This window comes from Triticum urartu, chromosome 3A (genome assembly GCF_056163025.1).
Source record: "Triticum urartu cultivar PI428250 chromosome 3A, HENAU_Tu73, whole genome shotgun sequence".
Taxonomy (NCBI): Eukaryota; Viridiplantae; Streptophyta; class Magnoliopsida; order Poales; family Poaceae; genus Triticum; species Triticum urartu.
Window position 1 is genome coordinate 217,848,558 of NC_141875.1, and position 18,574 is coordinate 217,867,131.

General features: G+C 46.8%; 1 long non-coding RNA gene across 3 annotated transcripts; it reads right to left on the bottom strand.

The window, feature by feature from the left end:
• Window positions 1–14,102: 14,102 nt before the first annotated feature.
• LOC125548298 (uncharacterized) lies at window positions 14,103–17,388 on the bottom strand. 3 transcript variants are annotated; one of them, XR_015618611.1, is made up of 6 exons: window positions 16,769–17,388; window positions 16,320–16,409; window positions 15,707–15,771; window positions 14,786–15,117; window positions 14,567–14,684; window positions 14,103–14,451 (listed from the first exon to the last, which is right to left on the bottom strand). It is a non-coding gene; the product is annotated as an uncharacterized LOC125548298 (long non-coding RNA). The 3 variants fall into 3 exon arrangements; XR_015618610.1 differs by having other exon boundaries at window positions 14,567–14,679; window positions 14,786–15,771; XR_015618609.1 differs by having other exon boundaries at window positions 14,786–15,771.
• Window positions 17,389–18,574: the final 1,186 nt, after the last annotated feature.

Consider the following 18,574-nt stretch of genomic DNA (forward strand, 5'->3'; position numbering starts at 1 on the left):
AACGGTCATGACTTAAAACATAGCTTTATGGGCATTTATAACACTTTATTGTAGACGTTACCAGTAACGCCCCACCTTTATGAGCATTGAACCCTGTGTAACGGAGGGGAGCTGGGGTCTTGGCGCAGTCTATATAAGCCACCCCCTCCTCTGGGACAAGGGTTTGCACTTTCTGTAATTCACACACATATATTCAGTCGACCGCCTCAGGGCACCGAGACGTAGGGTTGTTACTTCCTCTGAGAAGGGCCTGAACTCGTAAAACTCGTGTGTACAACTCCTCCATAGCTAGGATCTTGCCTCTACATTCTCACCCCTACTCTACTGTCAGTCTTAGAACCACGACACCCACTACAGGGCATGGAACTGTATTGGAGGGATGGCTTAACGGGCCCTGCAAAATCCATAGTACAGCGGATACCATATCAACACACAGCCTTAGAGCATGTTGGGTACTCCGGCAGGTGACCAAGAGCGGTGAGGATCTCCTCATCCAAAATACCTCAGAGCACCTTCCCATGGATAAAAATACAGTATTGACGGTCTTTGAGACCTTCGCCTCAAATAATAGGCGTAAGCGAGCACTCCGCAGCCTTGCCGAAGTCTGCCACGTGGCAGCAATAAATCCATGGAGCGACACGGCTATTACCTTCAATGCCAGTGACGAACCTAAATTCTGAACAGCCCGAGCACCAGCTGCTTTGGTCCTCAGTCCAATTGTAGATGGCTTTCGGCTCACTAAAGTGCTCATGGACGGCGCCAGCGGATTAAACCTCATTTATGAGGAGACTCTTCAAAAAATGGAAATACACAACAACCATATTGAGCAAAGCAGTACGACCTCCCGAGGAATCATCCCTAGTCGAGAGGCACGTTGCGCTGGGAAAATCACACTTGATGTGGTATTCGGCACTCCGGAGAATTACAGGTCCGAAGAATTTACATTCCAAGTGGCCCCGTTCAGTAGAGGATACCACGCCCTTCTAGGGTGGGAGACATTCACGATCTTCCAAGCCATACCCCATTACGGGTACATGAAGCTCAAAATGCCCGGACCCAATGGAATAATCACTCTAGTTAGTGATCCGGACATAGCACTCCGTGCCCAGAACAAAACAGCCGCACTGGCCATCGAGGCATTATCCGAAGCCCTTCTGGCGGAGGAGTTAACCGCGCTACGCTCCATGGTGGACAGGGACGACATGATACTAGACAAAAGATCCAAGTCCACCTCCTTTAAACCAGCGAACGAAATAGTTAAATTCCAAGTCCATCCAACGGACCCTGCAAAAATAGCATCCATCGGGGCACAGTTAAACCCCGCTGTAGACGCCGCACTATGGGAGTTTCTGCGCGAGAATTGGGACATATTCGCCTGGCATCCTTCAGACATGCCAGGAATCCCACGCAGATTGGTTGAGCATAGCCTTAATATTTTAAAAGGATTCAAGCCGGTCAAGTAGACTCTTCGGCGTTTCTCTGAACCTAAGCGACAAGCCATGTGAGAGGAGCTGGCCAAGCTACTGGAAGACGGATTTATTAGAGAAATAAAACATCCAGACTGGCTAGCAAACCTGGTGATGGTACCAAAGAAGGACAAATCCTGGCACCTATGCGTCGACTTCAAAGACCTTAATAAGGCTTGCCCGAAGGATCCCTTCCCACTCCCTCGCATCGATCAAATCATCGATGCTACCGCAGGACACGAATCATTGTGCTTCCTTGATGCATACTCCGGTTACCATCAGATTAAGATGGCGGAGTCTGATCAAGCCGCAACGGCATTTATCACGCCATACGACCCTTTCTGTTTTAACACAATGCCCTTTGGGCTAAAAAACGCAGGCGCAACATATCAACGCATGATCCAGACATGTCTGGAAAAGCAGATCGGCAAGACCGTGGAGGCATATGTAGACGATGTGGTCATTAAAACTAGACACGTCGACTCCTTAATAGACGACTTGAGGCTCACGTTCGCCAATCTCCGAACATACGACATTAAGCTCAATCCGGAAAAATGCCTTTTCAGCATCCCCGCTGGAAAGCTCCTGGGCTTCATTGTCTCCAGTAGAGGAATTGAAGCAAATCTGGCTAAAATCCGAGCTCTGTCGCAGTTGGCTATCCCAACTGACCTCAAGCAAATACAGAAATTAACTGGATGTGTGGTGGCTTTAAGCCCCTTTATCTCCCGATTAGGAGAAAAGGCACTCCCCCTTTATCGCCTTCTTCGGCGCACCGAACACTTCGAGTGGACGGATGCAGCCACGGCCGGACTGGAAGAAATAAAAGCCATCCTGGCCAGCAACCCAATCTTGGCCACACCAACTATTGGCGAACCAATGCTATTATATATAGCGGCAGCTCATTAAGTTGTAAGCGCAGTGCTTGCCGTCGAACGAGAGATGGACGGACATAAATTCCCACTTCAAAAGCCGGTACATTATGTATCCATCGTTCTCACTCCATGCAAATCACGGTACCCACATTATCAAAAGATAGCATACACAGTATTTATGGCATCCCGGAAATTACGACACTACTTTCAAGAGTGTTCAATTACGGTGGCCTCCGAAGTACCACTCAATGACATAATAAACAACCGCGATGCCACGGGCCGGATTGCCAAATGGGCTATAGAGCTACTCCCGTTCGACATAACATATAAACCACGACAGGCCATTAAGTCGCAAGTACTGGCCGATTTCGTAGCCGAATGGATAGAAGCCGAACTCCCTAAAGAGTATGGCGCATACTCCAATTGGATCATGCACTTCGACAGCTCTAAAATGCTGGCTGTTCTGGGGGCTGGCGTCGTCCTGACGTCCCCCACCGGAGATACAGTGCAATACGTACTCCAAATACTATATACAGACTCCAATAACGCAGCCGAATACGAGGCCCTATTACACGGTCTCCGGATGGCAGTCTCCATGGGCATTCAACGCCTGGAGGTGCGTGGGGACTCGAACCTTGCAATATCCTAAATAAATGGAGACTTCGATGCCAAGGATCCGAAAATGGCGGCATATCACAATGCCGTCCTCAAAATGTCAGCTCGGTTCGAGGGGCTTGAATTCCACCATGTGGCTCGGGAAAACAAACAGGCGGTGGACATCCTCGCCCGTATCGGCTCTAAACGCGACCCTGTCCCACAGAACATCTTCTTGGAAAAACTGTTTAAACCATCCGTGGTATGGGAAGGGGACACCGGCAACAATAGTTCGTATCCGGCCACAACCCCAGATATCGAACACTCTAACACAATTGGAGGCTCGGCCATCGAAATAACACCTTCAGCCCATGTAATAATGGCCTTTATCGCCCCGTGGACAGAACCATTCCTGGCCTACCTAACTAGGGAGGAACTACCCGAGGACCAAAATGAGGCACACTGCATAGTGCGTGATCTAAAGCCTACAAGGTCCACGAGGGAGAGCTTTATAAGAAAAGCACTACCGGAGTCCTTCAAAGGTGCATCTCCGAAGAGGTAGGGCGGAAGCTTTTGGCAGAATTCATGCCGGACTCGTCGGACATCACGCTGCAGCCCGTGCCCTTGTAAGCAAGGCCTTCTGTACATGTTTTTATTGGCCGACGGCCCGGGCAGATGCGCAGCATCTGGTCCAGCATTGCGTCGGTTGCCAGCTATTTGCAAACCAAAGCCATATGCCGCCTACCGCTCTCCAACCAATCCCCATTACTTGGCCCTTTTCGGTCTGGAGGCTTGATATGGTCGGACCCCTTAAAGGGGGAACTCATAAGAAAAAATACTTACTGGTCATGGTGGATAAATTCACCAAATGGATAGAAGGCAAACCTTTCAAAACGGTTGAATCCGGACCGGTGATAGACTTCATGTCCGGGGTTGTACACCGTTACGGTGTCCCCCACAGCATCATCACTGACAACGGCACAAATTTTACAGCGGACGAGGTGAAACTTTGGTGCAGCAACATGGGCATCAAGCTCGATTATGCTTCTGTCTATCATCCGCAAACTAACGATCAAGTCGAACGAGTGAATGGTCTTGTCATGAGCGGCATTAAACCCAGATTAGTGCGGTCCTTAAAGGAATCAAACACGCACTGGGTAGAGGTGCTCGACTCCGTAGTATGGGGGCTGCGGACCACGCTGAATCGCACTACCGGATACACACCGTTTTTTATGGTGTACGACGCTGAGGCGGTGCTGCCTTGCGACATAATTCATGACTCACCTCGAGTGCGCATATACGAAGAAAGAGAGGCCGAGCTCGATCGGCAGGACAGTTTGGATGCCCTCGAGGAGGAGCGCGATGTAGGAAAAGCCCGTTCCGCATTCTATCAGCAACTGGCTCGAAGATATCAAAGCAGAGAAGTACGGGACAAAACCTATAACGTTGGCGAACTAGTTCATTGCTTGCCGGAGAAGAAAAAGAACAAGCTCAAGCCCAAATGGGAAGGTCCATTCATTATCGACCAGGTTCTGACCGGTGGAGCGTACCGTCTGCGGGATGCATCGGACAATCGACTCAAGCCAAACCCATGGAACGCAGCCAGACTCCGAAGATTCTACGCCTAGCGCCGGACACTATGTTCGTCTCCTTACCTCCATCAATTTTTCGCACATCTGTTTTTTCTCTCTTTCTTTCTTTTTGTTCTTCTCTCAAAGGCCCTAAAGGGCTAAACTTGTGTCTTGGTTACACAATCTTGACGCGCTAACCGCGCTCATTATACCTAGGGGCTTCTTATACAAAAGCTCAATCTAATTACTTTTTGGGCCTTATGCCCCGCACATGTGTTATTCTTCCGCATGTACCTTTTTTCGCCATTATATGCATCGATATGACTTAAGTTTTGGCCAAGCTGGGTTGCTTGGCTCTTGTATTTATGCCCTATGTTCCCGTTAATTCGGCTAGGGCATAAGGGGAGCACCTCTGCGATTGTTACTGCTGGGTCAGCCGGATGTGTACCTCAGACTGGGTGAAGCTGAAAGCTAGCGTTCTTAAGGGAATATTCGGTCGGTGAATAAAAGATGACTTTCATTTAATTTACTAAACGCCCCAGATGTTTTTAGTCTGCGTCTCGCAGTTCGGACATGCACATTAGGGCATGCGTACCCAGGGAAAGGAACCCTTAACGGAACTATTCTCCCTAGAAGATGTTTCTTACTATCCATGTAATATAACATAGCTAGTTGGGTACTTGTCTGTTCAAGCACTCATGACCCCTACGCCTGGTTTCCATGCATACCCCGGTTCTTATATAACCGAGCGGGTATTCGGATACACTCTGGACTATCGGGTCCAGAGGTCGAAGCGAAAAGGTCCGCCATGACAAATGATTTACAACCCGGCTAGGGACATTACATATGTCATTTGAAGTACACAGTCACTATGACTGATTGAATTCTTCTTCTATACCATCCAACAGGCTGTCTAGCCTACAATCTTGTTGGGAATACTTTGCGGCTAATTCTACTTGATCATACACTAAACTGACAGGGATCTCTCTCCATCAGGCCCCACAGGTCCGACCTCAGCCATGTGGTTTGGGTCCGCTTTGGTATATCGCGTCTTCGCCATAGCCCAGGCTTCCCTTGCACCTTGTCGGCAGGCTGATATCTTCCATAACCGGAAGCACCGCCGCGCTCCCTTGAGCTTCTCTATAAGCTCCCCGATGCCTACGGGCGGGGACGGGGATGGCCACAAGGCTTGGGTAATACCCTACATCACCTGTCGAACTTGCTCGTGCAGTTGTGAGAGCTCTGGTAGAAGATCACCCGAAGACCCGGGCATCTCCTCCGCGGGACGACCCATCAGTATACCTGCAGACATAACACTGTTAGCCGGTTTCTTCGCCGAACTCCTTTAAAAGTTCGTTCAAGCACTTACTAAAAATGTCGCGCCGAAGCCGTTTATTCTCCTTCACGGAGTCCGCAAGCTGGGCTCGAACATCTTTCAGTTCCACACTCGGCCGGATATTGGTGTCTTGGAGATCATTTTTCTCCTTCCTGACTCGTGTCAGCACGCGCTCGCCAGCATTTCGCTGTTGATCATCACGTGCCTCATCCACCTCCATGGCCTCCGAATTCACTCCAGGGCCACCTGTAACATCTATTGTTAGGTTGGCATACATTCCACCTACTACTTGGTACCCATATTCTTTGCAATGGATACAAGTGTTACCAGGGGGACCCTTCTCGGACTCCTTCAACGCGGCAACAGTGGCCCCTAGCTGGGCCTTGCACTCGTTTAGCTCTTGAGACAATTTGGAATTCTTCTCTGTAAGAACCTGCACAAATAATGATCCTTAAATCAGTTGCGTCAACTGTTTGAAGTCTCAAGGGCTACTTATACGTATAATCGTCCGATTTTCTTAACCGTATATCCCTTACATACTGGTCCGTGGCTCTGGCTAGACCATTTTGAGCAGCACGGATGTACGCGTCTCCGGAATTGAAGGCATCAAATGCCTCTGGGAGAAACAAGCATCACGGAGTACGGCCAGGCGACGCCTATGATTCATGGCGCTCTCCACTTCTGAATTTGTAGCAGATAGTCCATCCGCATCCTCTGTAGGAGGAGCATCTGGCGTTCGCCCCGTGTTGGCTTCCGCCTCTATGTCTGGTCCTGGAGCCCGACTGGTGGAGGCGTGATCGGCAGCCTCTCCGGATATATTCCGGCGAGCGTTTTTCCTATTAAGAAACATGGACGTCATTATATTTTGAGAAAGATGACAACCACGGAGGGAGGTTTTGTGTCGTACCTCTGTGTCGGCATCTCCGTCCTGACCACCTTCCTTTTAGGCCTACTCGGCCTCGGTGCCTCTTGTTGGCGAGTTGCTGCTGGTTTGGCACGGCGTCCCGAATGCCTTCCCTGTAAAACACCATATGTGTACGATAGGTGAAGTGCATAAAAGGGAATCCTATTTTTGGAGTCGGTATCTTGGTTTTTCTTACATGCGACGCAGGGAGTAGTCCGGGATAGTCAGCCGTTATGGCCACCATGGCGTCATCGCAGCTCAATTGATAGAATTGCCTGTCTATCAGCTCCACAAATATGTCCGGATCCTCTTCAAGTCCGGGATCGAGGGCCCGGTCAGGGTCCTACGGTTGTGGAGGTGGGCTGTTGACCTGCCTTACAGCTTTTCGCAGTTCCTGCCATGAAACGGCAAGGTGAGTATTTACGATGAAAAATGCGGGAAGGTCGGGAGTGAAGAGTGACAGCTTACCCAGCTTGGAGGGTTGTACATGGAGACTTCATCCCGTCACTTGATACAGATGAACTCCTCCTCTTCTCCCTTGAATAACCCGGACAGAATTTTTTCTAAAGCAGCAGCGGAGTCCGGTCCCTTACGCCCGCAACGGGTGGCATCATCTTCCCCGTTAAAACACCACAGGTGGTGCCCTCGATATTGAAGTGGTTGCACTCCCCGCATTATGCATATTGACATAACCTCGATTATTGTCAATCCTGATTGAGCGAGCACTTTAATCCGGTTCATCAGGTAAAGGACTTCTCCGTTGTCTTCCTCATGGGGGCTCCGTGGGCGCCAGCTTCAGCGTTTCTTCAGAGGAGCATTGTTGAACTCAGGAAGGCCCCGCCGAACAGGGTCTGGAAGGGGACGTCCTCCATATAAAACCACTCCGAAGGCTAGTCTTCGGACGTCTTCTTCGGAGTACCGGACAGGTATCCGGTCTCGGTGATGTCCCATATTTCGGCTCCGCCCACCTGATAAAGTGACCCCTTCTATGTGTGGGGCACAAGGCAAAATAACCTTTTCCACAGCTTGAAATGAGCCTGGCAGCCCAGAAACAGCTCACAAAGGGCAACATAACCGGCGATGTGTAATATGGAAGCAGGGGTGAAATTATGCATTTGGAGGCCGTAAAACTCCAGGAGCCCGCGGAGGAACGGATGAATTGGAAATCCAAGTCCCCTTAGTAAGTAAGGGACAAGGCATACCCGCTCCCCCTTAGAGGGACTGGGGAACCTCTCTGCTTGTTTCCCGCCATTATAGGTGGCGAGCCAGGCTCGGACGGGGACCATATACACTGGAGGGAGAAATCCCCGGGTCTGCAACTCTACTAATCGGCTGTGTGGGACAGAACACCTCTCCCAATCATCGGGCTTAGGGCTACGGGGGTGGGAGGTGGAGCTGCGGTGGTCGGCCATGATGGAATGGATTTTTTCTGAGCGCGCTCCGATGGATTCTCGCCGTGGGAGGATGGTGTGGATTGGATCTAAGAATCCCAATCTCTTTAATAGACAATTTATTTACCTCGCTAAGGGGGCGAATTTAAAAATGCCCTGGCTCCTCGCCTTCGCTCGACGCGTGGAAGATGGCCCTTATTGGGCGCGGAAACCAAGGAATCCAACATTTATGGGAGCTGGACACTACTTAGCAGATATTCAGGATTTGGAGAAGAACCCGCCTTGCAATGCCGAAGACAATACTACGTGCCGGACTCATCGTCATTGAAGCCTAGTTTAGGGGCTACTGCGGGTGTCCTGGATTAGGGGGTCTCCGGACAGCCGGACTATATCCTTTGGCCGGACTGTTGGACTATGAAGATACAAGATTGAAGACTTCGTCCCATGTCCGGATGGGAACTCTACTTGGCGTGGAAGGCAAGCTAGGCAATACGGATATGTATATTCCTCCCTTGTACCCGACCTTGTGTAACCGTCGCCCCCTCCGGTGTCTATATAAACCGGAGGGTTTAGTCCGTAGGACAACATACAATCATACCATAGGCTAGCTTCTAGGGTTTAGCCTCTCTGATCTCGTGGTAGATCAACTCTTGTAATACTCATATCATCAAGAACAATCAAGCAGGATGTAGGGTATTACCTCCATCAAGAGGGCCCGAACCTGGGTCAACATCGTGTCCCCTGCCTCCTGTTACCATCCGCCTTAGACGCACAGTTCGGGACCCCCTACCCGAGATCCGCCGGTTTTGACACCGACAAGTGTCATGAATCCGGCAGGATCTGTCGCATATCTTATCCAACGCGCTTGGGTCGTCCTTGTTCCCCTTAAAGGGGATCTTCTTAGGTCCACCCCGTTGGCCACTGAACCCTGCGTTGACTGCTGGGTACTCGGTGTTGCTGCCACTATTCATATTTCGACACTTGTTTCTATTGCGTCAAAATTTTCCATTGCGCTCACGTGCTTTTGAGGTGCCAGAATCGCTCTTATGGGAGCTGATACGTCTCCAACATATCTATAACTTGTGATTGTTCCAGGCTATTATATTATCTTTCTTGGATGTTTTACATGCATTTATATGCTATTTTATATCATTTTTTGTTCCTAACCTATTTACCTAGTGCCTGCTACTTCTTGAGCTTGCATTGGTTTTTCCCTTGAAAAGGAAAGGGTGATGCAACAAAGTAGAGTAAGTATTTCCCTTAGTTTGAGAACCAACGTATCAATCTAGTAGGAGACAATGCTCAAGTCACCGAATACCTGCACAAACAATCAAACAACTTGCACCCAACGCGATAAGGGGTTGCCAATCCCTTCACGATTACTCGCAAAAGTGAGATCTGATAGAGATAGATAAATGGTAAAGTAAATATTTTTGGTATTTTTGGTTTATAGATCGGAAAGTAAAAGATTGCAAAAAGAGTAGATTGGAAACTAAAGTTGTAGATCAGAAACTCATATGATGGAAAATAGACCCGGGGGCCATAGGTTTCACTAGAGGCTTCTCTCAAGATAGAAAATATTACGATGGGTGAACAAATTACTGCCGAGCAATTGATATAAAAGCGCAAAGTTATGACGATATCTAAGGCAATGATTAGGAATATAGGCATCACATTCGTGTCAAGTAGACCGAAACAATTCTGCATCTACTACTATTACTCCACACATCGACCGCTATCCAGCATGCATCTAGAGTATTAAGTTCATAAAGAACGGAGTAACACATTAAGCAAGATGACATGATGTAGAGGAATTAACTCAAACAGTATGATGAAAACCCCATCTTTTTATCCTCGATGGCAACAATACATTACGTGCCTTACTGCCCCTGCTGTCACTAGGAAAGGACACCACAAGATTGAACCCAAAGCTAAGCACTTCTCCCATTGCAAGCAAAACTAATCTAGTTGGCCAAACCAAACCGATAGTTCGAAGAGAATTACAAAGATATCAAGTCATGCATAAAAGAATTTAGAGGAGATTCAAATAATACACAAAGATAAGCTGACCATAAATCCACAATTCAACGGATCTCGGCAAACACACCGCAAAAAAGTATTACATCGTATAGATCTCCAAGAACATCAAGGAGAACATGGTATTGAGAATCAAAGAGAGAGAGCGAGAGAAGAAGCCATATAGCTACTAGCTATGGGCCCGTAGGTCTGTGGTAAATTATTCACGCTTCATCGGAAAGGCAATAGAGTTGATGTAGAAGCCCTCCGTGATCGAATCCCCCTCTGACACGATGCCAAAAAAGGCCCCTAGATGGGATCTCACGGGTACAGAAGATTGCAGCGGTGGAAAAGTGTTTTCATGGCTCCCCCTGTTGGTTTGGGGATATATGGGAATATATAGGCGAAGAAACTAGGTCAGGAGATGCACGAGGGGCCCACAAGGGTGGGGGCATGCCCTCCGTCCTTGTGGCCGCCTCGTGGCTCCTCCGACTTGATCTCCAAGTCTCTGGTGTGTCTTCTGGTCCAAGAAAAATCATCGCGAAAGTTTTATTCCGTTTGGACTCCGTTTGGTATTCCTTTTCCACGAAACTCTAAAACAAGGAAAAAACAGAAACTGGCACTAGGCTCTAGGTTAATAGGTTAGTCCCAAAAATAATATAAAATAGCATATTAATGCACATAAAACATATTGCATATTAATGCACATAAAACATCCAAAATTGATAATATAATAGCATGGAACAATCAAAAATTATAGAAAGTTTGGAGACGTATCAGTGCCCAGTGCCACTTGCTGTTTTATCCTTGTTTTTGACTTCTATAGAAAATTAATACCAAATGGAACGAAACTTTTCGATGATTTTTCTTGGACAACAATACACCCATGAAGCTTCGGGAAAGAGGCCAGAAGACCCACGAGGGGGCCACAAGCCCTGGGGGGCGCCCATGAGGCTTGTGGGCCCCCCGTGGCTCTCCTAACCCTAACTCTGGGTCCTTAAATACCCAAATATTCCCCATATACCAGAGGACACACAAAAAATACTTCGCCTCAAGCTTCTGTTCTAGTGAGATCCCATCTCGGGGCCTTTTTTGGGTCTCCACCAAAGGGGGATTCGATCATGGAGGGCCTCTGCACCAACCTTGTTGCCCTTCCGATGACGTGTGAGTAGTTTTCCACAGACCTACAGGTCCATAGCTAGTAGCTATATGACTTCTTCTCTCTCTTTGATCTTCAATACAATGTTCTCCTCGATGTTCTTGGAGATCTATTCAATGTAGTCTTCTTTTACGGTGCATTTGTTGAGACCCGATGAATTGTGGATTCATGATCAGATTGTGTATGAACATTTTTTGGGTCTTTTCTGAACTCTTTTATGCATGATTAAGATAGCTTTGTATTCCTCTCTGATCTATCGATTTGGTTTGGCCAGCTAGATTGGTTTTTATTGCAATGGGAGAGGTGCTTTGTGATGGGTTCAATCTTGTGGTGTCCTCACCCAGTTATAGTAGGGGTACCGAGGCACATATTTGTATTTTTGCCATTAAGGACAAAAGATGTGATTTTTACCATATTTGTTGGATATATCCCGCTACATCATGCCATCTTGCTTAAAGCGTTACTCCATTCTTGTTAACTTAATACACTATATGCATGCTGGATAGCGATCGATGTGTGGACTAATTGAAGGAAATATGCCCTAGAGGCAATAATAAAGTTGTTATTTATATTTCCTTATATCATGATAAATGTTTATTATTCATGCTAGAATTGTATTTAACCGAAAACTTAGTACATGTGTGGATACATAGGCAAACAGAGTGTCCCTAGTGTGCCTCTACATGACTAGCTCGTTATTCAAAGATGGTTAAGTTTCCTAGCCATAGACATGTGTTGTCATTTGATGAACGGGATCACATCATTGGAGAATGATGTGATCGACAAGACCCATCTGTTAGCTTAGCATAATGATCGTTTAGTTTTTCTGCTATTGCTTTCTTCATGACTTATACATGTTCCTCATACTATGAGATTATGCAACTCCCGAGTACCAGAGGAACACCTTGTGTGCTATCAAATGTCACAACGCAACTGGGTGATTATAAAGATGCTCTACAGGTGTCTCCAATGGTGTTTGTTGAGTTGGCATAGATCCAGATTAGGATTTGTCACTCAATGTATCAGAGAGGCATCTCTGGGCCCTCTCGGTAATGCACATCACTTCGAGCCTTGCAAGCATTGTGACTTGTGACTAATGAGTTAGTCACGGGATGATGCATTACGGAACGAGTAAAGAGACTTTCTGGTGATGAGATTGAACTAGGTATGATGATACCGACGATCGAATCTCGGGCAAGTAACATACCGATGACAAAGCGAACAACGTATGTTGTTGTGCGGTTTGACCGATAAAGATCTTCATAGAATATCTAGGAGCCAATATGAGTATCTAGGTTCCGCTATTGGTTATTGACCGGAGATGTGTCTCGGTCATGTCTACATAGTTCTCAAACCCGTAGGGTCCGCACGCTTAACGTTCAATGACGATTTGTATTATGAGTTATATGATTTGATGTACCGAAGTTTGTTCGGAGTCCCGGATGAGATCACAGACATGATGAGTAGTCTTAGAATGGTCGATACATAAAGATTGATATATTGGAAGGTTATGTTTGGACACAAATGGTTTTGGATAGGTTGGGGCATTTTACGGAGTACAGGGGGGTTAATGGGCCTTCATGGGCCCTAGTGGAAGAGAGGATAGGCCGCAGCTAGGTGGAGACGCGCCCCCAAGCCCAATCCGAATTGGACTAGGGTTGGGGGGGGGCTTTCCTTCTTCTCCTCCCTCTCTGTCCCCCTTCTCGTTCTTGGAATAGGAAAGGGGGGCGAATCCTACTTGGACCGAGAGTCCAAGTAGGACTCCCCCCTTGGCGCGCCACACCTTGGCCGGCCTCCTCCTCCCCCCTCCTTTATATACGTGGAAGGGGGTCACCCCAAAGGCACACCAAAGTTTCTCTTAGCCGTGTGCGGTCCCCTCCTCCACAGTTACACACCTCGGTCATATCGTTGTTGTGCTTAGGCGAAGCCCTACGCCGGTAAACTTCATCATCACCGTCGCCACGCCGTCGTGCTGACGGAATTCTCCCTTGGCCTCAACTAGATCAAGAGTTCGAGGGACGTCATCAAGCTGAATGTGTGCTAAGCGCGGTGGTGCCATACATTTGGCACTTGGATTGGTTGGATCACGAAGACGTTCGACTACATCAACCACGTTACTAAACACTTCCGCTTTCGGTCTACGAGGGTACATGGACACACTCTCCCCGCTCGTTGATATGCATCTCCTAGATAGATCTTGCGTGATCGTAGGTAAATTTTTTGAAACACTCACTACAAGAAATATGTCTACTTGTGACCTTGACTATTGGTCACTCAAAGGTCATTGTTTTTCATTTGCGACCTTTTTGTGACCAAAAACAGAAGCTCAAAAGCTGGCGGTCGTAAACTGAAATTAATGACCTTCTCTGTGATAAGGTCGTAGATGTTTACGACCAAAATATGCCTACTATTTTTTTTGGTCACTAGCAGCCTCCCTAGGCCACGTAGGCATCCGACGTGGCAATCTGATGTGGCACAAGAATCAGCCCGGCCCAATTCGATTTTCTACATGGGCCTAGCCCAACAATTCAGCCTTTTTAATGTATTTTTTTCCTGTGCTTTTATTAGCTACGTGGGTCTGGCCCAACAATTCAGCCTTATTGATTTCTTTGCGTGGCCCCTTTAACAACAAATTTTCTTTTTGATCATATATTTTTCTGGGCCATTTCTTTGCTGGGCCTCTCATGTTTTTCCTTCAAAAATAATTGTCCAATATAACTTGGGCCTAGCCCAGCTCCGAAAAAATTAATCAAATCCAAAAAAAATTTACTATGCCATAGACATTACAACTCATCACACCACAAGCTATCTTGGGCCTAGCCCAGTTCTGATACATCTTCAAAGCAACATGCAATGTTATTATATTACAAGCGTTCATTCCAGCAATACATATCTTTACATCCCGGGAACAGTAAGTGCCAAACAAAACTATTCTATGACAAAAAAATTAAAACAGAAATGTCAGCAGAATGTCAGCAGAATGTCTAGCAGAACAATAGCAGGAAAATGTCAGCAGAAAGCACTAAGGCCGGACCGTTGAGATGGTGATTCCTGTGGCTTTCTCCTCCACATGTTAGCAGCAAGCACTAAGGTCGATCTCGTCGAACGCCACCACCTTGGCGCTCCCGGCCTCCGCCAGTACCTGCCAAAAGACCCATTCAGAATTCAGATCACACCTACACATGATGAACCATTCAAATTCAAACTGACTTGAAGCAGAGCAGAGGAAAATGTGTAAGCTGTTCAACTTTTCTCACATTCACTCCAGCTGCTTCCAAACTTGACGCTGTATCACCAGTGGGGACCCATGTTACTTGACTAGTTGTTCAAACACATGTTACATCCCGGGAACAGTAAGTGCCAAACAAAACTATTCTATGACAAAAAAATTAAAACAGAAATGTCAGCAGAATGTCAGCAGAATGTCTAGCAGAACAATAGCAGGAAAATGTCAGCAGAAAGCACTAAGGCCGGACCGTTGAGATGGTGATTCCTGTGGCTTTCTCCTCCACATGTTAGCAGCAAGCACTAAGGTCGATCTCATCGAACGCCACCACCTTGGCGCTCCCGGCCTCCGCCAGTACCTGCCAAAAGACCCATTCAGAATTCAGATCACACCTACACACGATGAACCATTCAAATTCAAACTGACTTGAAGCAGAGCAGAGGAAAATGTGTAAGCTGTTCAACTTTTCTCACATTCACTCCAGCTGCTTCCAAACTTGACGCTGTATCACCAGTGGGGACCCATGTTACTTGACTAGTTGTTCAAACACATGGGGCCCTAATCGAGTATCATCGGATAGAACTAGACAACAGATACAAAATGTTCTCAAAAAGACAGAACATTAACTAGTGTATGCAGTACAGTGTGCCTAATGATTTAGTTTGCATGGTTTAGATGCTACTAGTACACATGGACATTTCTATAGTCAGGAACAAAGAAGATAGTGCTGCAGGACCTGGGATACCAAATTAATCTTAGAAATGAATATTGCAAAAGGTACATCTCCCATGTTCAGCAATCAGGAAACCATGGAGTTTCTACTACTCCTACATCAGTAAGCTGGTTATTTGAATTGATAATGTTTACTTTTGAAGTATAGTTATGGTTATCTCAAAGAATTTGTGCCTCATAAACATGCATGGAATTTCTATCTCAAAGAAGAATACATATTTATCTTGTTTAATTAGGCCAGTAGTGCAAAACAACCATGCAGAAATGTCAGGGCAACAGAGCAGCAAGGTATCATGCATAAGTAACACTGCAGATATGTTAGACCAAAAGATGTGAGCGACGGTAGACTACACTAACACTAACTAGGTAACAGAATTACTGAAGACTGTAGCCCGGGAATTCGTTATTCACGCTAATATAAAATTCGCTCAAATGGAACCTTGGAAACACCCTTTCCCAAGTAGTCAGATCCACCGTCCCTTAGTTCCAAAGCATCATAAAGACCTACAGAAGAGGGATGATTCAGACAAGATTAGTTAAACAAAAATAATAAAATAACATTCGGCAAATAATGATACAAATAAGAGTTTGGAACATGATACATTTTGGTGAAGTGTCTGTCAGGGAGAAGTGATTCAGAGTTTCAAAGTGAAGTTGTTTCTGAATACTAGTAGTGTAATTACTAATTAGCTAGCTAGATGTGTGCATGAAAGCTACTGTTCCTATTGGGTTGCAGCTTGTACTAGTTAGCTAGCTAGCTAAGGACTTGATAGTATTCTTTTTCCAGATAAAGATTTGATGCTACTAATCTAATCACACAGTTTTAACCAGATTAGAGCAAAGACAACACGCCAACGGCAGAACCAAGACCAAGTCTCAGCAATCCAATAGGAATCTCCGGAGCTCCATATATCGCCACACACACAGCCACACACCACCTGGCCGCCCCCATCGCAAGGTTGCAGCACACCACCGCACCCGACATTGCAGCAAGCGCGCGCACTCATGCACATACCACCGGTGCAAGGTCATGGGTGGCACACATGTCATACCTGTGTGGGCATCGGTACTCGTCGCAGTAGAGCACGAGCTGGAAGTCAAACACAATGAGCACGAGCTGGCTGTGTGGGTATCAGCTTCCCCTGATGACGGAATTACGCAAGTCAAAAACTCAATCAAGAACTGTAATGGTATATGCAATGCAGCAAACAATAATATTTTTTTCGTTCAGAAGTTGAGATGTCCCTGTGACTCGATGGTGTCATGCTTCTAAGCGTGGAATTACAATTCTAAGCAAGCCTGGAGTATGATAGTGGTACATGACTGTATGTAGAACAGCAAGAGTAAACCCTAGGAATTAGGGATTTTATGAGTAAGCAACTGTGTTCATCGAGAGACCGTAGCGAGCAAGCATCAGAGGGCCCAAGTGAGCCATGGCGTTGTCACGAGCTCAGTGGCAAGTATTGGAGGTGAGGGACAGAGAAGGAGAGGAAGAGGGTACCTTGAAGACCTCCATGTCCATGGCATCGTCAAGCGCGGGGTTCTATCCCAGCCGAGCGGCACCCAAGCCTCTCATCGCGTGGAAGAGCGGCGTCGGAGGGCGCGGCTGTGTGTCGGTGGAAGACGGCGGAGGCGTCCACCACGAGCATCACCATCGCCTCACCGGCGCATCGCATGGAGATCATGGAGCGCCAGCACCTGACCTGCGCTATCTAGATGCCCCAACACCGAGGGAGATAGGGTGAGCAGAGGGTGGGGCGGATGGATCTAGGAATGCCAGGTACATGAACCACTCGGTTTTCTTGTTCAGATCCGACGGGGGCACCGCCTGTACGTACTGGTGCGAGCGTGCTGCGGGGCGGTGGCTCCTCTCGTCCGGCTCGGCGTCGCGGGTATTGAGATAGGGCGAGGGGATAGGGGCGGTGGCAAGGTCGCTGGTGATGGAGCACGGCGGCGGTTGTGGGTAGGGTTTGGGGTGGAGCCGAGAGAGCTGTGGGCATGGCGGATCTGACGGCGCCCGCCTACTCGATCTAGGGGCCCCACTGTGGCATAGAAGGTGAGGGGAGGTGGAGAGGATCGGGGGCAGATGGCGGAGGTCGCCGGTGAAGTGGAGGTAGGCGGCGCCGGGGGATGGGTGGGTGGGTGCGGTGGATGTGGAGGAGAGGAGAGGAGAGATCGTGGTGTGGGAAAGGAATGGATAGGTTAGGTCACGGTTGGTCTGGGGTCGTGGGGTGGCTGGCTCGGGATGGTTGGATGGACGGGTGGATGGACGGATGTACGCCATATCATCGATCCATGCCTTAGCTGATTCCACCAATCAGAATTAAGGCTATGTAAAAAATATGTTGTTTTTTCTTATAGTTTTTATCCTCTTATTCAAGGCAAACATTCAACATATTAACCACTTAGGCCCTCTTTGATACCTCTGCATTTTCTACGTATTTAAAGAATGCTACAGGTTTTCCAAATACCATGGTTTTAAAGAATACTATGGTTTTTAATACTTTGGTTTTTAGTACTTTACTATCAAACACAGCCTTATAATTTATTAAAATGAATCAATATAGTGCACATGTGTGTATCTTGGGATGACAAACAATGTTGATTTGGGGGGTTTCATTTTCTTTGCACAAAAAATTCATTTTTCATTTTCCGAATGCATAAAAAGGGTTTTCTGTGAAGAACCTAACAAATATTTTTTCCAAAATTGTACCAAATCATTTTTCTAAAATACTAGGCCATATTTAATGCACAATTGACCAAATGGTTTGGTGTCAAAATATTTGATCCACCTCTCGTGAAAAAAGACAAATTTCTGTCGATTCAGCAGGAAGCGGGTCAAATTTGAAGTGCAACTGCATCGTAGTTTGCTTTTTATTTTTCCAAAAATCATTTATAGGTACATAAGTATCTATTTAATCAGAGACACATCAAAAGTTTTCCAAGATTCAACCACTAGCTAGGAACGGTCAAGCCCGCCGTTTTGACCGCATTTTGAAACGGGCATAAACAATTCAAAAATAAAAAATAAAAAATGGGAAAACCTTCGCATTGTGTCATGATATGTGACCAAGTTTCCAGGAAAAATAATAAACTTGTAATACGTCAATTATTTTAAAAAAGTGTTCTCAGAAATCAGCTATCATGTGTGAAGATTCATGGCTTTCAAGCCAAATGATCAATCTTATGGCCACATTCATGGCATAGTTTATTCAAATGATCTCATATTGTGCACAATGGTGCATCTTGGAATTCCAAACAATGTTTCCTAAGGGAGTTTTCATTTTCTTTGCAGGGAAAATTCATT